Source organism: Bison bison, unplaced genomic scaffold, assembly GCF_000754665.1.
Source record: "Bison bison bison isolate TAMUID 2011002044 unplaced genomic scaffold, Bison_UMD1.0 scf7180017862984, whole genome shotgun sequence".
NCBI classification, from domain to species: domain Eukaryota; kingdom Metazoa; phylum Chordata; class Mammalia; order Artiodactyla; family Bovidae; genus Bison; species Bison bison.
Window position 1 is genome coordinate 1,009,636 of NW_011493556.1, and position 27,165 is coordinate 1,036,800.

Sequence of the window (27,165 nt, forward strand, 5' to 3'; positions counted from 1 at the left end):
TTGCCTATGTTCTCCTCTACAAGTTTTATAGTTTCTGGTCTTACATTTAGATCTTTAATCCATTTTGAGTTTATTTTTGTGTATGGTGTTAGAAAGTGGTCTAGTTTCATTCTTTTACACGTGGTTGACCAGATTTCCCAGCACCACTTGTTAAAGAGATTGTCTTTAATCCATTGTATATTCTTGCCTCCTTTGTCAAAGATAAGGTGTCCATATGTGCGCGTGGATTTATCTCTGGGCTTTCTATTTTATTCCATTGATCTATATATCTGTCTTTGTGCCAGTACCATACTGTCTTGATAACTGTGGCTTTGTAGTAGAGCCTGAAGTCAGGTAGGTTGATTCCTCCAGTTCCATTCTTCTTTCTCAAGATCGCTTTGGCTATTCGAGGTTTTTTGTTTTTCCATACAAATTGTGAAATTATTTGTTCCAGCTCTGTTCTAAATCCAACTTTTACATCTGGAATTTATTGGTTCATGTACTGCTGAAGCCTAGCTTGAAGGATTTTGAGTATTACTTTGCTAGCATGTCAAATGAGTGCAATTGTATGATAGTTTGAACATTCTTTGGCATTACCTTTCTTTGGGATTGGAAGGAAAACTGACCTTTTCCAGACCTGTGGCCACTGCTGAGTTTCCAAATTTGCTGACACGTTGAGTATGGCATTTTAACAACATCTTGTAGGATTTGAAATAGCTCAGCTAATTCCAGCTGAGTACCTTGAAATCTTAAGGCATAAGTAACTGTCTCCATGAATTCTGTATTTCTTATTGCATGGTGGAATATTATATTCACTGTGGCCAACAGATGTAAGAAATTATTGTAAAATGGGAGTTTGATGAGGGAAAGTTTACCTGGGAGATGAAAGCCTTGGCAGATATAGAGGATAGTTCAAAAACTCTCAATGTTTAACCAAGAGATGGAGAAAAAGAAAACAAAAGAAAAGGTAACATGCAAACTCTTCTTAAATACTTGAAGAGCTAAACTAGTATGTGAATTTAGGATATTATGTGTAGCTGTAATATGAAAAAAACTAGCAAATTTACCCGGAGACAACTTGGAGTTCCAAAAGAAATACACTGATCACAAAAATCATATGAAAGTGAACATGGAGTCTAGATTACCAAATCTTAGAAGCACTTAAAGCCTAGAGAATTTCCACATGGGTCTCAGTGTATGTTAGTTATTATTATGACCTTACCCCTTAACCTCTACAATACTCCCTAGAGAAGTTAGTGTTATCAGATATAGAAACTGAGATTCAAAAAGATTAAGTAAATTTTTTCTGGGCTATACAGCCAATAAAGTGGGGAAATAAGAAATCATACCCAGGGCTGATGAATTAAAATGACCTGTGGCCTTTTTGCTCTGATATTTGGCCTCTATTGCACCATAAAGATGATTAAATGCTTTCAAAAATGGCAGCCAACTTTGTGGAATACAGAAGCCAAATTACCTAAATTAAATATTTATTAAGTTCCAGGCACTCATAGTACAACATGATGTGCATATGAAGATGCAGAATGTAAAATGCAGGTTTTTTCCTCTTGGGAGTTTGTATCTCTATCTAATGCACAGGGGAGCATTTTACCTAAATGACAGGGAAAGTACAGATGGAAACAAAAATAATAGTAATACTTTTTAAGTGATTGCTAACTACTAATCTTATCTGATATGGTAACCCTGGAAGAAATTGCTCTCAAGAAGAGTGAATTATGGAGCTGTAACCCAGAAGCTGTAATTTACCTGGAAAGCTTCAAGATAGACTCTTCCTGGTGGGGCCTGGAAGGCAAGCAAACAACTGATTAAATGTGTGAAAAGTACACTCTACAGTATTAGACAGGGTTTTTATTGCCAATTTTCTCAGTATTCAGTCTGAAGGTAATTATAAAGCTGAGTAAAAGTGAACTTTGACCTCTTGTTTAATCAGAAGCCTTAACAAAACAAGTTAAAGGAATTCTCTGATAGTCTTTGAAGATGTGGAACTCTTTCTTCTCTTTCTTAGATGAGATGTTTTCATTTGCTTTGAGAAGCCTTTAAAATATAAATCAATCACTCAAGTATGTTTTCTTTCAAATTTTAAAAGGTCCAACCTCGCCTTAAAATTAACCTTACTTTTTTTTTCTTTTTATGCAGAGCCAAGTATATTTTTGTGACATTATTCTCATTAGAAATGTTTAATTCAAGGAAAATAAAATCAGTTAACTGCAATTGTTTGTATTTCTTTTTTGCTTGAAAGTCAATCAGTCTGATGGAATCCATAAACATGACATTATAATCTTCCTGGTTTTGACCATTTAGAATAAAAAGAAATTAAACACAGAGGCCTATAAACAGTTCTGAATGCCAAGAATCAAAAGTAAGTTTCAAATTACAGGATGTCATAACCTTTACTCTGTGAATAATGGGAAGGGGACTCTTTCCGTAAATCACAAAACTAAATTACAAACCAAAGGGTGCTGAATCTCTATTTACAGATAATTTTGCACCCTGCACTGAAAGAGAGGCAGTATTTAGTGACTAAAATCAATTAGATTAAAATCAATCAATGAATTTTAGCTTATATAGGAGCAGAATGGGAAGAATTCTCAGATTTAGTTGAAATTATTGATAAATTCATAAGCATATTATCTGAGATCAATCAAATCTTTATTCTCATTTGCATTCTTGAAAGGCGAATTGATGGAAGGAGTTCGTTGTACATTCATTGTGCTTGTTTACCTTGTACCTCACCCCACTACTAGATGACCCTTCTGGAAATCAAATGTAACCTCTTAACCACTGTTTCTAATATGTTCAGGTTTCTTGATCTTCCTGCAACAAATTCTTTCAAGCAGTCTCCCCCACCCCCACCTTTTGTTTTTGGTTTCCTTGACATGACATTTCTCCAGACCGTCCATATTGCAACAGCCTCATGTTATAGATGTTATGACTCACATTTTGGGGGGAAAAGATAGAGAAGTAAGTGAATTGCCCAAGGTGACATAGCTATTCAATCGAAGACCTTGGAGTTAAGCACAGGGTGACATAAATCTAAAGCCCGTCAGTAAATGCTACACTTGGTGCCCCACTTGGCAGCCTCCACGTACGTGAGCTCTTAGTGTCCTTCCTTTTCTGCCTCTCTGACTGCCTTTGTTTGCAACTGTTTCCTTGTTTCATCTCCTAAATGAGGAGCTTAAATTACACCCTTGACCTCTTTCTTAGCACTATCTCCTGTGTGGAACTCAGCTACCTTCAAGTCATCAAAAGGCATCCTCCTCCACAGCTTAACTGCCACATTCCAAAGGGCTACTCTGTATTTCTACTTGGACATTTTGCAGTACATGACAGCCTGCTTCCCTCTTGTTACCTGGATCCTGAGTGCTCCCTTTCCTCCATATTGGAATCACCTTGACCTGGCACAAATCATCTCCTTTCATGTCCTTCATTCCCCTCAAAGTAACACCAGTACAGATACCATATAGCAGAATGTTAACTACAGTTTTGATCATAAAGGCTGAGACCTAAATAACAAAGCAAGGGCCAAAACCCAAAATTAAATAGAGATCCCATTTTTTGGACAATCCTTTGACTATTGCTTGCCATAGAGTCAGAGGCAGATTCTTTGTTAAGCCAGTAAAGCTTAAGCTGTATTTATCTGACCATGCTTCCTTCTTTCAAGGCCTCAGAAAGAGCCCTAGCAATGTGCTTACTTGGTCATATATTTTTGTAAAATAAGCAATAATTATGTTTTTTGGTAAACCTTTTTTCTTCTGAAGGGGCTCTTAATATTATAAAGACTTCTCACCCTAAGATTCATTCTTGCAGAGTCCATTCTCCCCAGGAAAGATATTTCCTGCTCTAAAGTCCTGGCATCATACTTCTGTTCCTTCTAGATCCTTCTTTTTCCTGAGATCCTTATCCTCCCTTGAATTTAAACCTTTAAATTCTTCTTTCTATCCCCCCTACTTTCCTCTCCTCCCTACTTTGAAAGATGGAGTAGCACTTTTATACCCAAAGTGGTCATCAGGACATTTTCCTAAAGCAAAATTTTTTTCCACTGTTATTATATATCCCACTGTCCTGTTATATAAAAACTATTTCAATTGTTATTTGGGACTGCCTTTTAAAATTTCCTAACACTTCAGCTTCCCTGGTGGCTCAGTGGTAAAGACCCCGCCTGCCTATGCAGTAGACCCAGGTTCAATCCCTGGGTTGGGAAGATTCCTCTGGAGAAGGGAATGGCTACGCACTCCAGTATTCTTGCCTGGAGAATTCCATGGACAGAGGAGCGTGGCAGGCTACAGTCCATGGGGTCACAAACAGTCAGACACAACTGAGTGACTGACACTTTCATTACTTTTTTTCCAAGACATCAGCTGGTCATGATTGAAAATGTACCATATGCCAAACATTGAGCTAATTACTTTACATGTGTTATCTCAATTTAATCAAGAAAACAATACTCTGAGGTATATGTAGCTATTTCCATGATCATTTTAAAAACCATGCTTAGTGAGGTTAACCAGTGCATCCAAGGTCACATGGTAGGCATATGGTTGGCTTTCTATTTAATTAGTTACACCTGGCACCAGACATGCGCTCATTACCCCTGCTCTATTTTACCATCTAGGTATCACTGTTTTGTGAATTTCTCCTTGATTTGTCCAACCAGGAGAATTCTTGTCTTCCTCTCAACAACCATGATTGTGCCAATTTTATTTTACTTCTCTAAGATTACCTTGTACTGTTATTAGTCTTAAAACACAAAAACATGATCTTAAACTCTTATGCAGTTTCAGTGTTTCATGGGAATCAATCCCGTAGTTTATGGATTGCTTTTATGACTAAAAAACAATTTCTGTTATATCTAGATAAAGGAGATTATACTATTAAATTCATAAGTAGTTTACTTTTAAAAAGTATATTGAAAAGGAAAATCACTTAAGACTTTAAGCAAAGCATTACTTATATGGCTTATGTCCCTCAAGTGATGAACCTTGGCTGCACTATGGAAAAATGTGTATTTGTCTTTTTCTTGAAAATGCAGCGTGTCACCTTCCCTAATGGGCGATGTTGACTGCAACAAGGAGGAGGATCTGTTAAAACAAAAGCAGGTGTTCTTGGTTGATAGGGGAAACAAGGATAAACCTAATTGGTGACCTACTAATAATAGCTTTCTACCAATAATAGAAGTAGAAGGGGAAATGTTAGAAAGCAGTGACATTTTATTTTCTTGGGCTCCAAAATCACTGTGGATGGTGACTGCAGCCATGAAATTAAAAGGTGCTTGCTTCTTGGAGGGAGAGGTGTGACACACCCAGACAGCATATTAAAAACCTAAGATATCACTTTGCCGACAAAGGACTGTATAGTCAAAGCTGTAGTTTTTCCAGTAGTCATGTATGGATGTGAGAGCTGGGCCATAAAAAGGCTGAGCACCAAAGATTTGATGCTTTCAAATTGTGGTGCTGGAGAAGATTCTTGAGAGTCCCTTGGACTGCAAAGAGATCAAACCAGTCAATCCTAAAAGAAATCAACCCTGAATATTCATTGGAAGAACTGATGCTGAAGCTGCAATACTTTGGCCACCAAATGCGAAGAACCAACTCTTTGGAAAAGACCCTGATTATGGGAAAGATTAAAGGCAAAAGGAGAAGAGGGAAACAGAAGAGGAGATGGTTAGAGAGCATCACCAATTCAATGGACATCAGACCAGATCAGATCAGTCGCTCAGTTGTGTCTGACTCTTTGCAACCCCATGAATCGCAGCACACCAGGCCTCCCTGTCCATCACCAACTCCCGGAGTTCACCCAGACTCACTCACGTCCATCGAGTCAGTGATGCCATCCAGCCATCTCATTCTCTCTCGTCCCCTTCTCCTCTTGCCCCCAATGCCTCCCAGCATCAGAGTCTTTTCCAATGAGTCAACTCTTTGCATGAGGTGGCCAAAGGACTGGAGTTTCAGCTTTAGCATCATTCCTTCCAAAGAAATCCCAGGGCTGATCTCCTTCAGAATGGACTGGTTGGACATAAGTTTGAGCAAACTCCAGGAGACAGTGAAGGACAGGGAATCCTGAAGTGCTGCAGTCCATAGGGCCGAAAAGAGTTGGACAGGACTTAAGAACAACAATAGTGATAACAATAATATCTCTCACGTGATTCTGATGAATTTGGCTACTGCCATTTGTACAAAAGGATAAATCAGTACTTATAGATTGGATTGGGGTGAGTATATTTTACACTCTGAGTTACAAGTTGAGTGACTCAACAAGGGGAGTATGAAGAAAGGGAAGCAGGGAAATTTCTCAAATGTAATGGGTAAAAGAATCAAGTGAGACTGAAAGTGGACACCAATCAGTTGAGCAACAGGCAGGGGGTGTAGTGAATTGGAGCCAGTTGGCAATTACCAGAAAAAGTTTCTGTGCAAATCTGTGCACAGGTTCTATGGGGAGGACTTCAACAGACATTCTGGTGAAGTTTTGGCTTGCTTTGGTTTTTACAAAGAAAATAAAGAATAGTCCTTAAAATTAACCTTAATGGATGTACTTTTTTAGCCAGCATTGCTTAAAACTAGAGCTTCTTTGGACTTGTAAAGACTGTCTGGAGCATACCTTTTCATCTTTCTCTGTGAGTTTAAATGCCATAAAAGAAGTTTTTTGGAGTCAGATGGTTCGTTTTTCACTGAACTGAGAGGAATGAGCACAAACTCAGTTTCCAAAACGTAGGCAGACCAACGTCATGGTCAAGAAGTGTGAGTCTGGGAGTCCGGATGCTAGAGTTCACTCTTCCAGGTCCAGTGCTTAAGGCTGTGTGGTACTTCAGTGAGCAGTAGCATCTTTCTTAATCTCAGCTTCCTCCTTTGTGAGAAACAACCAAGTACTTCTTATGGTGGTTATGAGTACTAAGTGAGCTAATTCAAGTGAAACACTTAGCACAGTGCCTGGCACATACTAAGTGCTAAATAAATATTAAATAGTACTGTTAGAATCAGTATTATTTATGAAGGCATAGAGACAGAAACTTGATTAGATGCTACCAGGGAGTGAGGGGAGGAGGAACTAGGGAGTTATTACATAAAGGATGCAGAGTTTCTGTTGGGATGATGAATCATTCTGGAAATAGATAGCGGTGATGATTGTACAACACTGTGGACTTAATTCATGTCACTGAATTGTAGATTTTAAAATGGCTAGAATTTTTAAAAATTGTGTCAGTTAGCATTTACACAATAAAAGAAACAAAAAGAAAGATTAGAAATGATGACTATCACTTAGACTCAGATTCTCTTCTTTTGGTTCTGCCTAATGCCAGGAAGCACACAGATTACATAATTTCAGGTCCAACACACTGACTGCTTTCATTGCTTCCTTCTCTGTCCTCTGAATCACAAGGGAAGATCCCCAAGGTAAGGTGTCCTCTAAGATGCCCCCTTAGTGGGCTAGGAGCTCATCTTGGCAGTCTTGGGGTCTCTTGAGCACAGGGTCAGGAGATAAATACTTGCATTAGCAGATCCCCACAACTTCAGCAGTGCAGCATAGCTTGGGAGCTTTTTTCTGATGCTTCACAAGGAAGGGTGAGGCTTGGTGAAACTAATTCAGTCGTGATGCTTATCAGTCATCACCAGATGTGCCAGCTACTTTCCTCTACACTCCATCTAGGTCAAACATATGGATTCCATCTCCTACAGCATCATGAGAACTGTTCCATCATTTTAGATCCAGAAGATTTTATTAATTTAGCAGTAGACAGGTGACCACCAAGAGGACTCATTATGTGGTCCATAAGAACCAGGATGCACTAGACCAAGACAGGACATTTTTCTCTGAGATTTCTTCCACAACTTAATGGATTTTAGAGAATCTAGAGTTATGAAATAACCACCTTTCTTTTGTTACACTGAAACTACTCAAAATCTGATCCCTACTTGACACATGAGGTTACATTGCATGACCTCAGAAGTTCTTTTTGATTCTTATTCTATGAATCGAATCCACCCAGCATAACTAGTCTTGAAAAGAAAAGTGATATCATTTCAAATAATTTCCTTTACCAAGCTATGCAAATATATATAAAATAACACTTGTGATAATTTTGTAATGTAACATGCACTTAATGAAATCTCAGACTTGTTATTTTTAAGCTACTATTGTTCATCAGTAATGATTATGGTAATTATATTAGTTTTACTTGATTCTGATTGTGGTAACTGTATATATAACTTTAAAATGCTTAAGTCAATACATCACTCAACAACTAGTGGTTTAGATTAGACATAGTTGTTAATTTGTGTAGAATGTGAGGTGGATATGTTCCTTAACACATGTATACTGAGCTCAGGCCTTGTGCAGGGCACTGGTCTAGGTACTGGGACTATAGTGGGGAAAGAGATTGGGCAGCATCCTTGTTCTCATAAAGCCTATTTCAACCTCCTCAAAAATAACCCTTATATCTAAATAATTTAGATGCTAATACACTGTAGAACAGAATGGGGGAAGTTGGCTACATCAATGTGTCTGTTATTATACATGACATAGAAACCCTGTGAAATAATTTTCATTATCCCTACTTTCAGTTCAGTCGCTCAGTCTTGTCCAACTCTTTGTGACCGCATGAATCGCAGCACGCCAGGCCTCCCTGTCCATCACCAACTCCCGGAGTTCACTCTTTAGAAGAGAATAAATTGCTTTAAGATACTTACAAGACCAGTAAAGTGTAGCTTTTCTTATTAGACTCCTTGGTAAAATTTATATAATTATTTTAGGTATCTTCACAAAATGGGGAAGAAATGTGAGAATTAGTTGGATACATAGGTGATCCTATTCTGAGTGAACCTATGAGAATGATAATTCATTATAAAAAATTAACAGCAACAAAAGAAATACTTGTTTTAAGGAATCTTCTATATGTGACATATAAATAACTGTGTCTGTATATCTGTCTAGTCCCCCTTCAAAGTCAGTTGCTTCTACCCCACTCACTGTAGGAGCAGTTTCAGTCAGAGGTGATTTTGTCCCCCACAGTACAATGGCAACATTTGGGTAGTCACCCCACCATGGGGTGATGGGGACTACTGGTATCCATTAGCTAGAAGCCAAGGATGCTCCTGTCATGCGATACTGCACAGGATAGAGCCCCATAACAAAGTAGCACTGAACTCAAGTTTAAAACCCTACCTTAGAGGTAACAACTATTAGCTGTTTGATGTGTTTATATACACCTGAACATATACACTCCCTTGGTGTGCAAATGGGATAACATACTTATTATCTTGTGATTTATTTTTACTTACTAAAAGTTGTAGTTCTTTCAGTCAGTACATTTAGTTCTGTCTCATTCCGGAGAACTGCATAGCATTTTCTATGTATGCATAAATGTATCAATTTATTTAACTCTTCTCTATGAATAGATGTGGAAGTTGTTTTCAGTTTTTTTTCCCCTATTTCAAGTGGTTGCAATGAACATCCTTATATGTACATTTTTTGTACAAAGCTAACAACATTTTTCTAGGACTATTTCCTAGAAGTGAAATTGCAAAGTCAAATTGTATGAACATTTAAAAACTTGGTAGATATTACCAACCCCTCCAGAAAGGATATGCCCAAGTAATAATTCCAACTAATTGTCTGTGAGAATGACAGGGATATTTTCAGCTTCACAAGTGTGCTTTACTAAAAAGGAATATAACATAAGCAAATAAAACTGTACTTGATTTCAAGAATGTGTAGACAAAGCCTCAAAAGCTCATTAAGCTGTATCAAAGAACATAATGATGGTCACTGGAAAGTATTTCGTGATAATGATAGAAATCACTCTGTTATACAGGCAATAACATTGAGAGAACTAAACCCCATAGCAAGTGTATCCACTGTCTAGATTGTGCTGGAAAATTTACCAAAAAGCTAATGGATTCTGGCTGCCTTGTTAATATGATCCACTATGTCATCTGCCTTCACCTAACTGCCTGGTAGCGGGAGGAACAGCAATTGTCCACAGGATTTATAGCTACTTGGCCTTTCAGTAAGGCAGAAGAAAAATAAACCATAGAATAAGTCGCCCACTGAGATCATTAGAAAAGGAGTCATGAATACATGAATTCTAAGAATGAGATATTGTTGGCTAGAAATGGAGTAGGTAAAATCTGAATTAAATAATCATTTCTACTAGTCTTTCCCAAACAAAACAACTGTATAAATAAGGCCCAAATATGTAATATAGAAATAATACCCAATCCTCTAATTTTCATATGAAACTGAAAGAGCTGGTTGTAGAGCTTGATAAATTTGTTGGCTGAGAGGGTGTTGTACAACACGAGATCCAGAATTGTGTGCTTGCTTTGTCAGCGAATCTTAAGGAAATCTCTGTCATTTGTATGACATTTCTTGCACGTTGCTCTGTCATTAGGGTATTTGTCCTATGAAAGGGTTACTCTGGTCATCTGTGAATAGGATCTGAGGTGACAGTGTTAGAAAAGGTAGAAGCTTCCTCTCCTCATGGAGCTTACATGTTCAGAGGGAAAACACACATTTAAAGGTCAATTATATAGTTATTTAATTATCTTGTGATAAAGGTTGAAGATATGATGACAAGATGTAACAGGGCACCTGACCGAGTCTAGAGGGTGAGTAGGGAGGCCTCCTTCAAGATGTGACATTTGAGTCAAAACAGGGGGACCACCTGACTTGTACCTTTGAAAACAACAGTTTGTATCACACATAGGGTACATGTCAGATATTTCCTAGTGTTTTCACCCATTTCAAAAACTAAGCTTTCCTATAGAATAAAAGCTTCTGAAAGAAAACTAATAATATTAGAAATCTTTGTCTTTTCCTTAACAATTAGCACAGCTCATGACACATTGTAAAGCCTAATCAATAGTTTCATTCATCTATTCATTTGTTTTACTCAGTCAGCAATGCCTAAGATGTGACCATTACTATTCTAGGTCTCCAGGAGGTAGTGATGACCAACATGACAAAGTCATGCTCTCAGTAGGTTTCCATTTTGGTGAGGGATCCATGCAAACAAACACTTCCCTGGTGGCTCAGATGGTGAAGAATCTGCCTGCAATGCAGGAGACTCGGGTTCTATCCCTGGGTTGGGAAAATCCCCTGGAGAAGGGAATGGCTACCCACTCCATATTCTGTGCTGGAGAATTCCATGAACAAAGGAGCCTGGTAGGCTCCTTGGGGAGCCTGCGTCCATGGGAGTCTGACACATGGGAGTCAGTCTCTCCTGCAGAGAGTCTGACACAACTGAGCGACTAACATTTTCACTTTCCATACAAACTTAAGAAGTAAATGATAAGTGATATGATGTACTATAAAGAAAATAAATAGACTAATGTGGGAGAGCATGAATATTAATGGTTAGAGAAGTCCTTTTTAAAGAAATGGGATTTAAGTTTGGAATTTATGGCATCAAACTGTACAACTCTTCTCCTGCCACCCCCAGGCTTCCCATTGTTCATCTCTTCTTGTTCATTGAAGACTCCTACGTCTGGATGATTATAGTCTCCCCCACACTTTCCTTGGCTCTCAGTATGCATGTGGATGACCCAACCAAAACCCTTTTCAGCTCTTTATCTTCTCCTCTCCTCTGTAACCCACTCCTATAGCCATGACCTTGACCTTGTCCTCACTTACATCACCCTCAAAATCTCATTTTCAGGCATCTTTCTCTTTGGCTGCCATCTTCATCCTTCCATCTCACATACCATAACACTTTTACTCCTTTAATTGTTTCCCTTTATTGAGAACAGTAATCCTTTTATCTAAATATCTTTCTAATACTCAGCTTTATTCTGTGGTTCATCAATCTAAACACACCTTTATGAGTATTCATTAGCTCTCTTAGTCTTTCCCTCTCTGCATTGTGTTATCCAGAAGAACCCCAGTCCTTGTCAGATACAGTCCTTGGCTTCCTCCACTCTGCTCCAGAGCAGCTATCAGTGGAAAAGTACACTGTACTGACTGAACACTCTGAGTTCAAGAATGCAAATGACCAAAGGGATGCTGAGCTACCATTCCCTAGAATGTTCCTTTCCCACTCTCCAGAATAACTGCTTCATGTCCATTTGTCTCATCAAGCTTTTAACATTTCTATCAAATTAACGCCTCACAACCTTCACCCACCCTCTTCTATTGATGACCCTACCTTTAATTTCTTTGATACTGAAATGAAAGAGAGGAATTACCCTTGAAAAGATTTGGGAAAAATGGAAGCATACAATTGTTATATGACTATTTATTCATATGTTTTCTCAAAAGTGGCTGCTTTAGCTAGTGGCTCAGTTGGTAAAGAATCTGCCTGCAATGAAGGAGATCTTGGTTTGATTCCTGGGTTGGGAAGATCCCCTGGAGAAGGAAATGGCAACGCACTCCAGTACGCTTGCCTGGAGAATTCCATGGACAGAGGAGCTGGGCAGGCTGCAGTCCATGGGATCACAAAGAGTCAAACACAACTGTGCAACTAACATTTAGCGTTGTGTTTATGTAGCATGAGCTTAAAATTTCTGTTTAATTGACTTTTAAAAATTCCAGCCTAATTTGATTTTTTTTCAATATTTACATGTTTAGATCCATGTTTGACCTTGCTTTTTCTTTAGTTCAAATTCAGAACTTTCAACATATTTCTAAGATATCTATATTCAAGTTAAATCATATTTTCAATCATATGTTTTCAATTGAGTTTTATTACCTTATTATAATCTCACAAGGAATATGACCGTAAGCCATTTAGAAATCCTGTCACTTCAAAGAGAACTCTTAAGATTTTTGTGGGTTTTTTTTTTTTTTTTGAATGTGTATTTTATTCTTTCAACCAGTCTATACAAAAACATTCACTGGAACTTCCCTGGTGGTCCAGTGGCTAAGACTTCAGGCTCCAAATGCAAGGGGTCCAAGTTCGATCCCTGGTCAGGGAACTATATCCCACATACCGCAACTAAGACCTGGTGCAGTCAAATGAATTAAAAAAAAAAAAAAAGACATGTAGTTAAAATGAGCCAACTAAAGGTTTTACACATACTTTTTTTTAAGTATTAAAAGTTAGTTTATAGCTAAGATTGATTCCACAGGAATACCTCCTTCAATCTGTGATTTGACTGTCAGTGTTTAAGCAACTATAAAGACATTGTTCCAGATATTTAGAAGAGTGTTTTACAGCAAGATCTTTAATGAGCAGATAACATCTCAGTTATGACTCAAATTATAACCATTCATTAATTTATTCTGCCTTCAATATATAAAGTGGGCAATGTAGACTGTAAACTGGAATTGCCTTTTTGCTTTTAAATTAAATTTCCATAAGATAAAGAGTTCTAATCACTTTCCTTCTAATTAAAACTTACATACACAAGAGTTGTTGTCCATTAGTGATACGATGGTTAGTAAAGACTGGTGACTTTAAGTAAAAGTTTTATTCTACAACTATTAGAAAGTTTTATTTATTCACTGACAAACGTGAAATTATACACATATGGAAATCACCTAAAATAGAAATGGAATTACTTATATAATTGACTAAAGCTTTCAGAAGGTGAAATATAAATTATCTTATGTAAATATTTTAATATTTAAAATTTTTTTCTCAAAATGAGGTTTACCTGTAAATATTTTACGACACTGATCATTTTTACAATACTGTTTTCTATACTGACTTAAAAAAACATTACAATGATTTAAATGTCAAACTCAAATTCTTTTTAATTATAAGGTCACAGAAACATGCATATGTTACAGGAGATGAAATATGTGGGTCACAGACAGTAAAACATCCTGAGGTTTCTCTCTAGTGATTTTTGTAATTTAAAGCAAATTTCCAGAAATTCAGCCAACCATAGCTTTCTAATTTTTGTCTCATATGTATATGGATATCTCCAAATAAGTACTTATATCTTAAAAAAATGGAAAGTGGTCTGAAATGGTTTAAAGAAGTAAATTTCTTTTACCACAATAGTGAATTTATTTTTCACATGATTTCTGGAGAATAATATACATCAGGGGAATAAATTCATGCACTGGGATCACTATAGTATCAGTAATTGGACAGTTCAGTTCAGTTCAGTTCAGTCGGTCAGTCACGTCCGACTCTTTGCAACCCCATGAACCACAGCACACCAGGTCTCCCTGTCCATCACCAACTCTCAGAGTTTACTCAAACTCACATCCATTGAGTCAGTGATGCCATCCAGCTATGGCATCCTCTGTCGTCCCCTTCTCCTCCTGCCCCCAATCCCTCCCAGCATCAGAGTCTTTTCCAATGAGTCAACTCTTCGCATGAGATGGCCAAAGTACTGGAGTTTCAGCTTTAGCATCATTCCTTCCAAAGAAATCCCAGGGCTGATCTCCTTCAGAATGGACTGGTTGGATCTCCTTGCAATCCAAGGGACTCTCAAGAGTCTTCTCCAACACCACAGTTCAAAAGCATCAATTCTTCTGTGCTCAGCCCTCTTTATAGGACAGTAGATTGGACAGTAGATCTTTAAAAATATTTGATGGATTTAATTATATATAGCATCCATGTCTTATTACTGTAGATATTAAAAGTTGAGCATGGATGGTTTGTGAGTATTGGCAGATAATCCATGAGGTCGACTCCACTTTGCATTCTCAAAATGAGCCAGTTTCTGTGAAATGTTGAAAGATGCACCAGAAGTCACTTACTCTGAATTTAGGTCCATACTGTGGAGGAGAGAGCCCCTGAGGTCCATGGAATAGCATCTATCCTACCCCTGACCCTTAGAGTACTTCATGCCATCTCCAGGGTGCCTTTCCGTCTGAGCTGCCCATCTGTTAAACAAGACTGTGAGAGGAATTGACTGCCTCTTAGTCCCAATTCAATCTCAACAGATACCTCATCTTTTTTCCCTTAAATCAATGTGGATCTTCCACATAACTATTTTCTGTTCTGATAAACCCATAATAGAAGAATGACATTATACAGTTTACAAGGTTATGTCAGAAGGTTTTGTCCAATTCAAATTTAACGTTAATTTGAGTGGGTACAAAATTCATTCAAACTTTTAGTCAGGTTCCCTTTCTAAACACATAGCACTGTAGCGCATTTTAAACTAACTGTTACCATTTCAAGAACCATTCCAAAAACTCATTTCTTGGTTCCAAAAAGCTTTCTAGATAGTTTAAATAACCCCATAAAATTATTCCATAAAATCGATATTGTTATAAATATTTTAATATGGCTTAACAGTTTTGTAGCGTTAAGGAATGTGTTATGTCTTTTGACCATCTCAGAAAGCCATATCTTTATGACAGAGGTTTCTTAGTCTAGAGGTGAAGTAATTTAGGCTTAAAGAGTTAACAGAATTTATTTTTCTGGTTTTCCACAACCAGAAAATGGCAGGACTAGAAATTAAAGTATTGTCTTCTGATTCTAAATGTGCCTTAAAAAAACAACTTAATCAAATTCTGTTGATTTAATTCTGTGAGAAAGAACAATTTAACTGTGTAAAACTAAACAGTGTTAAAACTAAATTTATACTTAAAGAGGGTGATACTAAATAATTCCATATTACAGGGTGAGGCATCTAAATAGCTGGGGATATAAATTTTCAAGTTAACATCTTATAGGACCTAACGGAATCTGGTCCCACTCAAAATCAGCTTACTTCAGCTACTCAAAAGTGCTTGATGAACAGGTATGAGGCCAGGGTGCTAAGTATTACACTTGTTGTGGAATAAAATTACTTTTATGCTTTTGGGCACACCTACTGAAGGTCTCTGGTGAACACTTGTCCTTGTCCTTTAACAGATTAAAACTTAATTTCTGAAAAACAAAAAATGTCTTATCTGTAAGTAGCCCTATTGTATACCTGCGAGAGTAAGCAAACTCTGGGAGCTAATTCAAACTCCTTGTTTTTTACTGAAACTTAAATTTGTCATCAGTGTGCTTGAATTTAAAGCAGTGTGTTCTCTCTTTAATCACTAACCAAAATATAGCATTTCAGGGAATTAAAAATAAAAATGATATTTATCTAACACTAGCCAAAGGTCTGTCTAGTTAAGGCTATGGTTTATTCCAGTAGTCATGTATGGATGTGAGAGTTGGACTATAAAGAAAGCTGAGTGCTGAAGAATTGATGCTTTTGAACTGTGGTGTTGGAGAAGACTCTTGAGAGTCCTTTGGACTGCAAGGAGATCCAGGCAGTCCATCCTAAAGGAGATCAGTCCTGAGTTTTCATTGGAAGGACTGATGTTGAAACTGAAACTCCAATACTTTAGCCACCTGATGCAAAGAACTGACTCATTTGAAAAGACCCTGATGCTGGGAAAGATGGAAGGCAGCAGGAGAAGGGGATGACAGAGGATGAAATGGTTGGATGTCATCACTGACTCAATGAACCTGAGTATGGGTAAACTCCAAGAGTTGGTGATGGACAGGGTGGCCTGGTGTGCTGCGGTCCATGGGGTCGCAAAGAGTCAGATATGACTGAGTGACTGAACTGAACTGAGACAAAAGCTGGTTTAAACCTCTGAAATCTTTAGAGCATGATAATCACAAAGAAATCTCAAAATCCATTCCTCTGGGTTTTCTGAGCCCTGTCTTCCTTCAGGAAGGTAAGGTAATAAAGAACAAACAAACAAAACAATGCCTCTGAGAAAGGCCTTTACTAACTTATGGTTAAACTTAGAAGAGAAAGTAGACATTTAAAAACATTATTTCTTTGCAAATTAATAGTAAAATATTGACCATCACCTTAAGACATTGCACTTATAAATTACTCTTAGAGTCCAAACCAGGAAAAAGATTTGTTTCTTCAGGAAAACTTGTATGCACCATTTTGCTGGGTGTGAAAATCTCTCCATCTTTCCGTATGCAACTTTGTTGCCAGGAGCCCACTTGCAAATACCCTGGTGGCTCTTACTCTCTTGGCAAATTTTTCCTCTCTTCTTTTCAAATTAGTTATAATCCCTTTGAGAAGTAGATAAGGTATTAATTAAATAAACATATGTATCTAAATTTTGACTAGAACCAACCCAATGTCTAGAGGAAAGTAGAATAGCTTCTTATGACTTCATTGTAGTACTCTCATTCCTTTTAAGGAATTTTCTTATTTCTCTTAACTGTCATTTCATATGCTTAGGCCTTTTTTCTATCTCAATCAATTTTTTTACTTTAAATTTATTTTCAAAATTTGAACTTTATAGTTTTTTTTACCTATACCTAAAATACTGTATGAGAGGATGGGTTTTGTTGTTATTTTTCTATCTTTATATATTTAAATATATATTGTTTTGGTATATTTAAAATGTAGGTTGTAATATTATGTTTACAATGTTTGTAAAAGGAGAACTATGGCTCCTTGAAGAAACTTAAGATAGAAAAATATACTGGTAAAGTAGAGGTTTAGAGAAAAGTGACTAAGAACAAGTTAACATAGTAGAGTCAAATAGAAATGTATGGCTTAATATGATACTTTAATTCGCACATCTAAACTTAAGAGAAAATGTTTGGTACTGTAGGGTATTCAAGATAAGTGCAACCCAGCTCTTGTCTTGCTGCTGCTGCTGCTGCTAAGTCACTTCAGTCATGTCCAACTCTGTGCAACCCCATAGACGGCAGCCCACCAGGCTCCCCCGTCCCTGGTATTCTCCAGGCAAGCCCACCAGGCTCCCCTGTCCCTGGTATTCTCCAGGCAAGAACACTGGAGTGGGTTGCCATTTCCTTCTCCAATGCATGAAAGTGAAAAGTGAAAGGGAAGTTGCTCAGTCGTGTCCGACTCTTAGTGACCCCATGGACTGCGGCCCACCAGGCTCCTCCATCCATGGGATTTTCCAGGCAAAAGTACTGGAGTGGGGTGCCGTTGCTTTCTCCTTAGGTTTGTTAGGGTTATGTATTTTTTTTTAAATTTTATTTTATTTTTAAACTTTACATAATTGTATTAGTTTTGCCAAATATCAAAATGTATTAAGAGTCAAGGGAAATAGGGTTACTATTATGAAATGCCATGATCAAAGGTGTACTAGTTCAAAAGGCAGGCTTTTAGGGTAACCAGAAGAAAAGCATCTACCAGAAATGATGATGATAGCAATGGGTAGAGTGGCAGTGAGGATGCAGTGAATCAACTCCACTTGCTCTTAGGATAGGCCCTGGAATTTAATGATGGAAAAGGCTCACCACGTCCCTCAGGGAGTGCATGGTTTAGGGAGTACAGAGGTCTAACCAACGGTCCCTCTGATAATTCAGAGGTCTGACTCAGCCTGGTCCTGCTGACGGTACCTACCGCCGCAATACACAGCTCCACAGGCCACCTCCACATTGTGTCTGGAGGAAGCGGGAGGACTTGACCTATTCAGGGATACAAGAAACGCTTCACTGAGGTAAGTGGGCTGAACAGGGATCTACAGAGAGGGTAAAAGTTCAGTCAGTGAAGTGGAGAGAAGAGTGTTCCATGCAGGGGAAACAGCATGTGCAGAGCACCTGTGATGGGAGCAGTGAGGCCTGTGTTTGAGGAATGGAAAGGAGGTCAACATGCCCAGAACACAGAGGCAAGGAAGAGCCCGGTGTGAGATGAAGCTTTGTGGAAGGTAGGGGCTGAACTAGGGGGGCTGTGGGTCTTTAATGTTTTGGTCCTTATCCTCCAAGGAAAGAAAAACTCTTCAGTGTTTTTAAGTGTGGTCAGATTTTTAATTACCCGGAGAAGAAATTGGAAGGGGATAAAAGTAAGAGTGGGAAGAACAGTTAGCTCCTCTAGAGAGATGTGATAATAGTGGGGAAAATGACGAAGTATTGAGCCCTTAATGTGTAGCAGGCACTATACTGAGTGCCTTATGTGCATCATTGATGACTTGCCTGGATAATTGTGGTGCTCTGTAAAGTAAGTTCACATTTCCACTTCCTCTCCAGTCCCAGGGCATTAAGCAGGCAAAACTCAGTACTGCTAAAATGTTAGACAAGATCGTGGCGACAAAGGGATGACCATAGGCAACACCACAGACAGAGACTCTATCTCAGCACATTTCCTTATAAATTACTCTTGTACTTTGCATCTCTCTGATACCACATACAGGCAGATGTCAGAGCTTTGTAGCAAAGATACAGCAAATCAAGAAGTCCAGTTACTTCCAAGACTCTAAGACCCAAAGCTGCTAGGAGTTTATAGAAATTACTGGGATGTAAATGCCTAACTGAAAGTGAATCCTCAAACTTCAGTTATTCAGCTATCCTTATTTATTACCTGTCAGTTTTAAGTAAGGGAAAAAGTTATTTAGAATGGTAGCTAATAAGATGAAACTCAGTTGTGCTCACTAATTTCTATTTATTTTCCTGAGTCATTTGTATATTAAGTATTTGCTTTTGTGACTATTATGTACAAGGCACTGTATCAACACCAAGGATACAATAGTGAAAAGAATAGGTGACAATTCCTGCCCTTGTGGAGCTTATGTTGTACGGTGACTACACAAACTATGAACAAGATATGTTAATAAAACATGTAGTATGTTAGATGAGATTATATAACATGTCTTAAGAACAGGATATGTCTTGTAACTCATGCTGTATTTATACTGTAACATAGTTTGGGTCCCATAACATACATTTCTTAATGAGAAAATTAAAGCAGATGGAGAGGAATGTCCAGTACAGATGCATTGCGTGCATACTCAGTCACTAAGTTGTGCTGCAGTCTTTTGCAACCCTGTGGAGCCAGCCTCCTCTGTCCGTGGGATTATCCAGGCAAGGATACTGGGATGGGTTGCCATTTCCTCCTCCAGGGGATCTTCCCAACCTGGGGATCAAACTCATGTCCCCTCTGCATTGGCAGGTGAATTGTTTCACCACTGCCTCCTGGGAAGCCCCATAGGTACATTGGAAGACTGAAATTTTAGACATCCAAGGAAGGCTTCCCTGAATCAGGGACATCATCTCAAATACTTAAAGGAGATGAGGGAGCCAACTGTGTGAATATATGGGGCAAGAATATTCTTGACAGAAGAAACATCAGTGCAAAATCTCTGAAATACTAGTATCTCTTGATTCAAATGGTATTTTCATGAACATTAACAAAAATGCTAACCATAAAATCTATAACATTTATTAAAAGTTGTCATGACACAGAATGAGATTAAGTAACTTTTTTGCTTTATCTTGTCGAATTCCATTTCATGTGGCATGAAAGATATTTACTGGTTTTTATTACATCAAGATATATTATGTTTTAAAAGTTTCCTCTAAGTTTAAAAAAGAGGAAGATTATAAAAATGTGTTTGCTGTAGATATTTAAAATGTATTTTTCAGTATAAAACAATACAGACAAAGTCCTTGATTATCCCTGCCTCCGTTTTTTTTTTTTTCTCTACATTTTCAAAAGTTTCTGAAATTTAAGTTTTTTGGTAATCATAATTTGCGCAAATTTTTCAGATGGTGAAAATGTGATGAAGCAAATAAACAGAACTCTGGTTATATATAAGAAAAGGACTGGGGAGGCTCTTGGATTGCATGTTTCCGGGGAGGACTCTCTTAGTTAATATTGAGCCAAGGCTGGAAGATGGCGGCCAAGAAAAGCTTTGAAGGCAGTGTGTGTCCCTCTGAGCATTCCGTATCACATTTCCTAGAAAATGGTGTGGCCTTCCTGTGTGTAATTAAAATCTTTCTTTATTGTGAAGAACTATATTAAATATGTTTAAACAGTTTTCCTCTTGCATGTATTAGAGTCTCTATTTCAGAGACCCCAATTACCCTTAGCTGAATTATGTTTGCCAGTCTTCCATATCTATTACCTTCATCCTAATTACTTATGTCTTCCTTTTCCTTCTAACTATATATTCTGTGATTATGACAAGCTTTCTTTTAAGTTGTAAACTGTGTTTTAAGCCATGTATCATTTGCAGTTTCTAATATATGCATTACTTCAGTAGATATGTTGTTTTGGTTTTCAGTTTTATTTCCTTTAGGGTTGTAATTTTTCTACTTTTTTGTTTTTCACTCTACTATTTTGTTTTTCTACTTTCTCATTTGTAAAGCTTTTATTTTATTAATATATTCCTATTGAGTGCTGTGGCAAGTTTCCTTCTGACTTGAGGTCATGCTTTTTCCTAGGCTGAATATATTCTTTCTGTGCTATATGGTTTTGAGTGTTTTCCATAGTTTTTATGCATCTATTCAATTCCCTTTCTTCATATTTTACTCACACTCGAACAGTTTGGTCCAGATTTCCTGTTTGACTTCTTTCTCTCCATCTGAGAATTGTGTGCTTGTCCTTCTCCATTGTGGTTTCAGGATATTTGAGTTCTATCCACAATTTCCTCCGGCTTAGGGGGCCTGATGGGCTAAGAGGAAAGCTCAGCTGACGGAGGGATATCTGAGCTTTGCCTTCACTTCGAGGATTTCATCAATGTTTGTTGTAAGAGTTCAATCCATAAAATCAGAGAACTGTCCCGTTTCTACAGATCACTGTCATGCTTCATGTCAGCCCTTGATTCTACGCATCACTTTGGTGCTTTCCTCTGAGAATCAGTCATATCCTCTACAGTACCTGAATTTCGCCTGTTTTTCCCTGCTACCATTTCACCCACTCTCTAGCGGAAAGAGTAGCCACTTAGTTTTCTTCTTGCCAGATCTAAGAGTATGATTGGGAATTTCTGAATCTGGCCTATTCTCCCACATGGCTTCTTGGCAATGGTATGGGAATAGTAATTTGGTCAAGTCACAATGGCTATAGTTGGCTGCAGAAACTTAGGTTTCTTTAGGGAAGCCATTGCATTGTGCCCCTTTGCTCAGTTATTGGTGGTGGTTTTTATTATGGTTGTTGCTAAAATTTGTGCTGTTGTCCATTCTGTCCTCTAAACTGTAAATCTCCCATCACCTTATATGCCTCTAGTTCTTTCATCTACCTGTATATAAACAGACTCAAAACCAAACACTGAAATATAGTTGTCCAAAAAACATCTTAAAACTGGTGAAATATTAAAGCTTTGTATATTGCTAAAAAATTCCTAATTGGCTGAGCTTTGCATTTATCATATTTCTTAAGAAAATCAAAATTATTATAAAAATCAACAAACATTTGAGTTATTTGACCTTAAAAGCATTAGATATGAATAAAATCTGTAAGGATGGGCTTGGAATAATAGAATTTGTTTAAAAAGAGGAAAAAAATACAAAATGACCATCATTACCCATCCAGAGTTATTTCTGTTTTGAGCTATGTGTTATTTTTCTGGTAATGTTAAAAAGTCCATAATACTTTTGTTTCTTCTTCATTTTCTTGTTTTATTTTTCATGTGGGTGACTATAATCTACATACTGACTATGAAATTTTTATTGTTGTGACTGAGCCATAAGTTCCCAATAAAATACCATTAAAAGCTTAGAAGCTGTTTTAGACCTGAGCCAAAAGAAATGTCATTATGTAATCAATGTTTTATGCCATTTATTTATCTTATAGTCATGTCCTCCCCGCCAAATATTTATAAAGCTGAGTAAGAACTTTTCATATGCCATATATTGTGCTGAAATGCTTCAAAATTCATTTTGATATCTTAATAAAAACTTATATCAAATGTGGAAAATTAACTTATTAATATATCTGGTAAATACTTATTGAATGCTTACCATGTAGCTGGAACTCTTCTGAAGACTGGAGATGCTCTGATGAACAAAATAAAATTCCTCCCCTACTTTAAATGTAGGAAGTGGACAATCAATCTGTGAAAAAGTAATTACCTGATTGTGTTCTTAATAAGCATTCTCAAATTTAACCATTTAACCTTCAAACTCAGCAATTACTGATCTGAGATCAGAGATAATATATCAGTGTATCAGTGCAAACTAATTGTTGACTTGTGCCTGAATTGTGTCTTCCAAGTGACAGACCTATAGCCTGTGGGCTAAACCAAAGAGGCACTGCTATGCATGAAGATATATAAAGAGAGGAGAATGAATAACCGAAACTCTTTAAAGATTGCCCCATTTACTACTCTACCGTCTAAAAAGGGGAAATGCTTGTAAGGGCTATTTAAAGGCTGACCTTCATGGTGGATTTTCCTCTTGCTGCTAAAATGGCTTTTGTTCACACAGCTATTTTCAGAATACTCTTTGTAAGATTCCACCTGGCTTTTTTCTCTTAATATATAAAGTATGTGCTGTGCTGCGAGCCTATTAATAAAGCACAATAGGGTTGTTGTGACCTTGATTCCTTGTAGAAGAACCCCAATGGGGCTGTCAATGCAGCTTCCACAGCTAGCTTGAAATATTAGCTGTCTTTACAAGGCAAGAAGGCAGTACCACACATTTTGCTAAATTTGGTTTGGACAAAACGCATTTCTGTTCAGTTCTTCAGATGGCATGTACTGGCATTCACTAACTGACACCATATTCATGGGCTACAGGTAACAATTTTAAGATTTGGGAAAATGAAGCAATTTAAGTCCCAAGGACATTTGGCATTAAGTAGAGTATTACCGTTTTAAAGAGACAATCCTCATAAAAGATAGAAAATCAGGGTGTAACTTTTGGGGTCAACACTCAAGACTGTAATTGTGTTCTATCATTTAGAATAATATTTTTAGTTTAAATTTTAATGGGCATTGACATACTTGATGGCAATAATCCTAATGATACATTTCATGCAAGTTAAAAAAAAATTGAAGCATACAACTAATTCATCATGCCTAATTAAGTGTTCTGAATTATCAGCTTCGATTGTTACAAGTGTCATCTCCTTTGATAGTATTGGCCACATAATAGGAGATTGTCAACATCTCCATTGTCTTTGGACCTGTGATTGATCAATTTTTGACAACTTAGAAAAGTTAACAGGGCTACATAGCAAATCAGTCACTGGAAAATCCCTTTCACAATGTTTCTCCCTAATTGTGAGCATCACCATCACTACACATGATATAGCAACACGATTAAATTTCCTTTTGCTCACATTTACTTGCACCTGTGGGGGTGTGCAGAAATCAATGGGGGATCAGGAGCCTGGAAAATTACATACTTGAAGAATTAATGAACTATAATTCCGTATTACATTCTCAATCACATTGTGCTTCCTTTTCATTAATAGAACTAAATTGGTTTTCCATAGACAGGGTTCTTTTTAAAAATGCAATCATGCTTTTGCTCAGATTGAAAAAAAATGTTACCTGCTTTTCGATGAGGCTTGTTCTATCATGAAACTTGTCAGTAGGAAATTTATAGAGAAGAACTTATATGCTGTGTTAACTCAATCTGTTGTAGTGCCTTGAAATCAGTCTTTAAATCCCTGGCTGGAAATTGTAACTAATTTCTTAGTCCTTGTTCTTTTTAAGAAGAAAAATGTTTTTGAGTTAGACAGTGCTACCTAATAGAGTGATAATCAAAGGCTTCTCTGAATACAGTGGATATCTTCTAAAATTTTTCGTAAATCAAAGTTTTAATATCTTAATATTTCAGTAGCTTCATATTATTTCTGGGTCCCAAGTCATAAAGTCCTTTAGATATATAATGTTCAAATTGTATAAAGTTGAATTCTGAACATAACATTAAAAATCTTTAGCTAGGTCTAAAACAGAGCCATTTATAAATTCAAATTAAGATTATTTTCCGTGTATGTAGCAGTGATTAGTTAGCTAAAGAAAGTAGTTCGTCATGGTAGGCATATTGCAGATACTGCTTTCTAATTTACAAGCTAGCTGTATTACAGTGTGCTTTACGTACACACATGCATGCACACACACACACACATACGTGCTGTAGTTTCAAATCACAAATGAGCGTGTGGCAGTCTCACTTTGTAAAAGCGAATTCTATCAGGGTTTATATGTCAGAAACAATTACATTAATTTCTAGTAATGTTACTATTATATGTACTCATCCCTCAGGTTCTAGCTTTTAAGAATCAATTTATATTTCCTTTCTTGGTGATTCTCTTTTAGGTGTTACAGTGATGATATGATAAGCTGTAAAAATATAGAATATAATACCTTATTCTAGATGAATGAATTCCAAAGGCTTTTATGCTTCCATGCTCTCACTATTATGTTTCATTTCCATGATATAAATCTCAAATCAAAATTCAGTTTGAATACAACTGAAGCATTGAAACTATGGAAATAGCACAATTACATAAAAACCAAACCATATTTTTTGTTATAAAGTAAGCCACAACTTAGATTTAAATTATTTAAGATTGGTTCCTAATTATATGATTATATAGTCTCATGAAACTGTGATAATTTGATAGGTTTGAGCCTTTTACTTTTTTGAAGCATCTGTGTTCTCCCCTACAATACTGAGCTCCATTTCCTGCCACCAAACCACTTAGTTTACAATCATATATCAAATTAAATCCCTTTCCTTTTCAAACTTCCTTTCATCCATATAACTTTTAATGAATCCAGTCTTGCCTTTCGGGCCAACTACACCAATATAAATAGTGTTCATTTTTACTTCTGTAATTATTTAGCATTCAAATGCATATTTTTTGATTCATGTGATTTTATATATTTATTTATGTGCATTTGGTGTGTTCTTGGATGTCTCTTTCAAATTTAAAAATTCTCAACTAGATATTGCCACCTTGGCCAATTTTCCTTATCAAATGACTGAGGTTGTAGGAAAATCTTCAACTGTAAAGGAAAGTAACAAATACCTTACAAAATAATTGTGAAAATTTAGATAACTGATATCATAAGAGAGCATAGTGCTGGGCATGTAGTAGGCAAATTTAAGTATCCTTCTTATTTCTATGGCCTTTGTCTTTTTCTTCCATGCTCCACGTTCTTTTGTTGTTTAGTCGCTAACTCATGTCCAACTCTTCGTGACCCCATGAACTGCAACACACCAGGCTTCCCTGTCCATCACTATCCCCTGGAGTTTGCTCAAACTCATGTCCATTGAGTCGATGATGCCTTCCAACCTTCTCATCCTCTGTGGCCCCTTTTCCTCCCGCCTTCAATCTTTCCCAGCCTCAGGGTCTTTTCCAGTGAGTCAGCTCTTTGCATCAGGTGGCCAAAGTATTGGAGGTTCATCTTCAGCATCAGTCCTTCTAAAGAATATTCAGGGTTGATTTCCTTTAGGATTGACTGGTTTTATCTCCTTGTCATCCAAGAGACTCTCAAGAGTCTTCTCCAGTACCACAGTTTGAAAGCATCCATTCTTTGGCACTCAGCCTTCTTTATAGTCCAACTCTCACATCTGTACATGACTGCTCTCTCTCTATATATATAGCTTTGACTATATGCTTTGTTTTCTAATTCATCCTATATTTAGTCCATTATTAGCCACCTGAAGGGCCGTGATATGATTTCACTTCGGGATGATGTATTGCTTGACTCTCTCCCCCTCCGTCCCCCAATCCATTCCTATGGCTACTTCACTGAATCAGATCCTCCCCTAGAATATTGTGACAATGGCTAATTAGCGTCTGGGCCTGATTGGCATCTGTGCCTGTCTTCCCTCCGCTGCCCCTCCAATCTGTTTTCCACACTGCTGTCAGAATGCTGTTTCTAAAGCATTATTAATGATGTTGGATCCTGGCCTAAAACTCATCAATGGTTTCTGAGTAATGTTACAATAAAGATCAAACTCTTTGGCGTGACCTTTTAGCACTTCCACAATCTGATCTCTGATTGCTTCTTTAGCCTTGTGTCTTGCTTGTTTCCCTCGTTCCACCCCCAAGACACATACATGTGCCTATAAGCACAAACACAGACAGCAGTCAAGTGGTGCTCACAGAAGCCCGGTTTTTCTCTAGCCTCTTGGCCTTAATATGGTTCTGTCTTGTGCCATCTGACTTCTCTCTAACTCCCATGTATTTTTTTTTTCAACTTAAATATGTCTTCCTCTGGGAAGCTTTCTGAGCCCCAACATTCAAACTGGGCACTATTTTTAAGTGTTTTGACATATTGTATGATTCTTACACCATAGCACATAACGCTCAGCATTGTAAGTAACTATTGGATCATCCTTCTGTCTGTTAAACTGATAAACTTCATAAGGACCGTGTCTACATAATTCATGGTTGTATTTCTAATACTATAGGGCTAAGCACAGAGCAGGCTCCAAATAACTCTTTTTCTCTTAAAAAGTACATTTTTACATTTTTTTAAAAGGACTGGAACAGGCACCACATGTTTTATACACTGTTAAGATGGGCCTAGATCAGAATAAATGGACAGCTTAGGTAGGCCCAGGAAGGATATTCCTATGCCTAAGGTAATAGTATGAAAATTAAGAAA

General features: G+C 37.3%; 1 protein-coding gene across 2 annotated transcripts in view; it reads left to right on the forward strand.

The window, feature by feature from the left end:
* Window positions 1-27,165, forward strand: part of NELL2 (NEL-like 2 (chicken)) — a 389,871-nt gene that overhangs the window by 307,822 nt on the left and 54,884 nt on the right. The gene's annotated exons all lie outside the window — the stretch shown is intronic.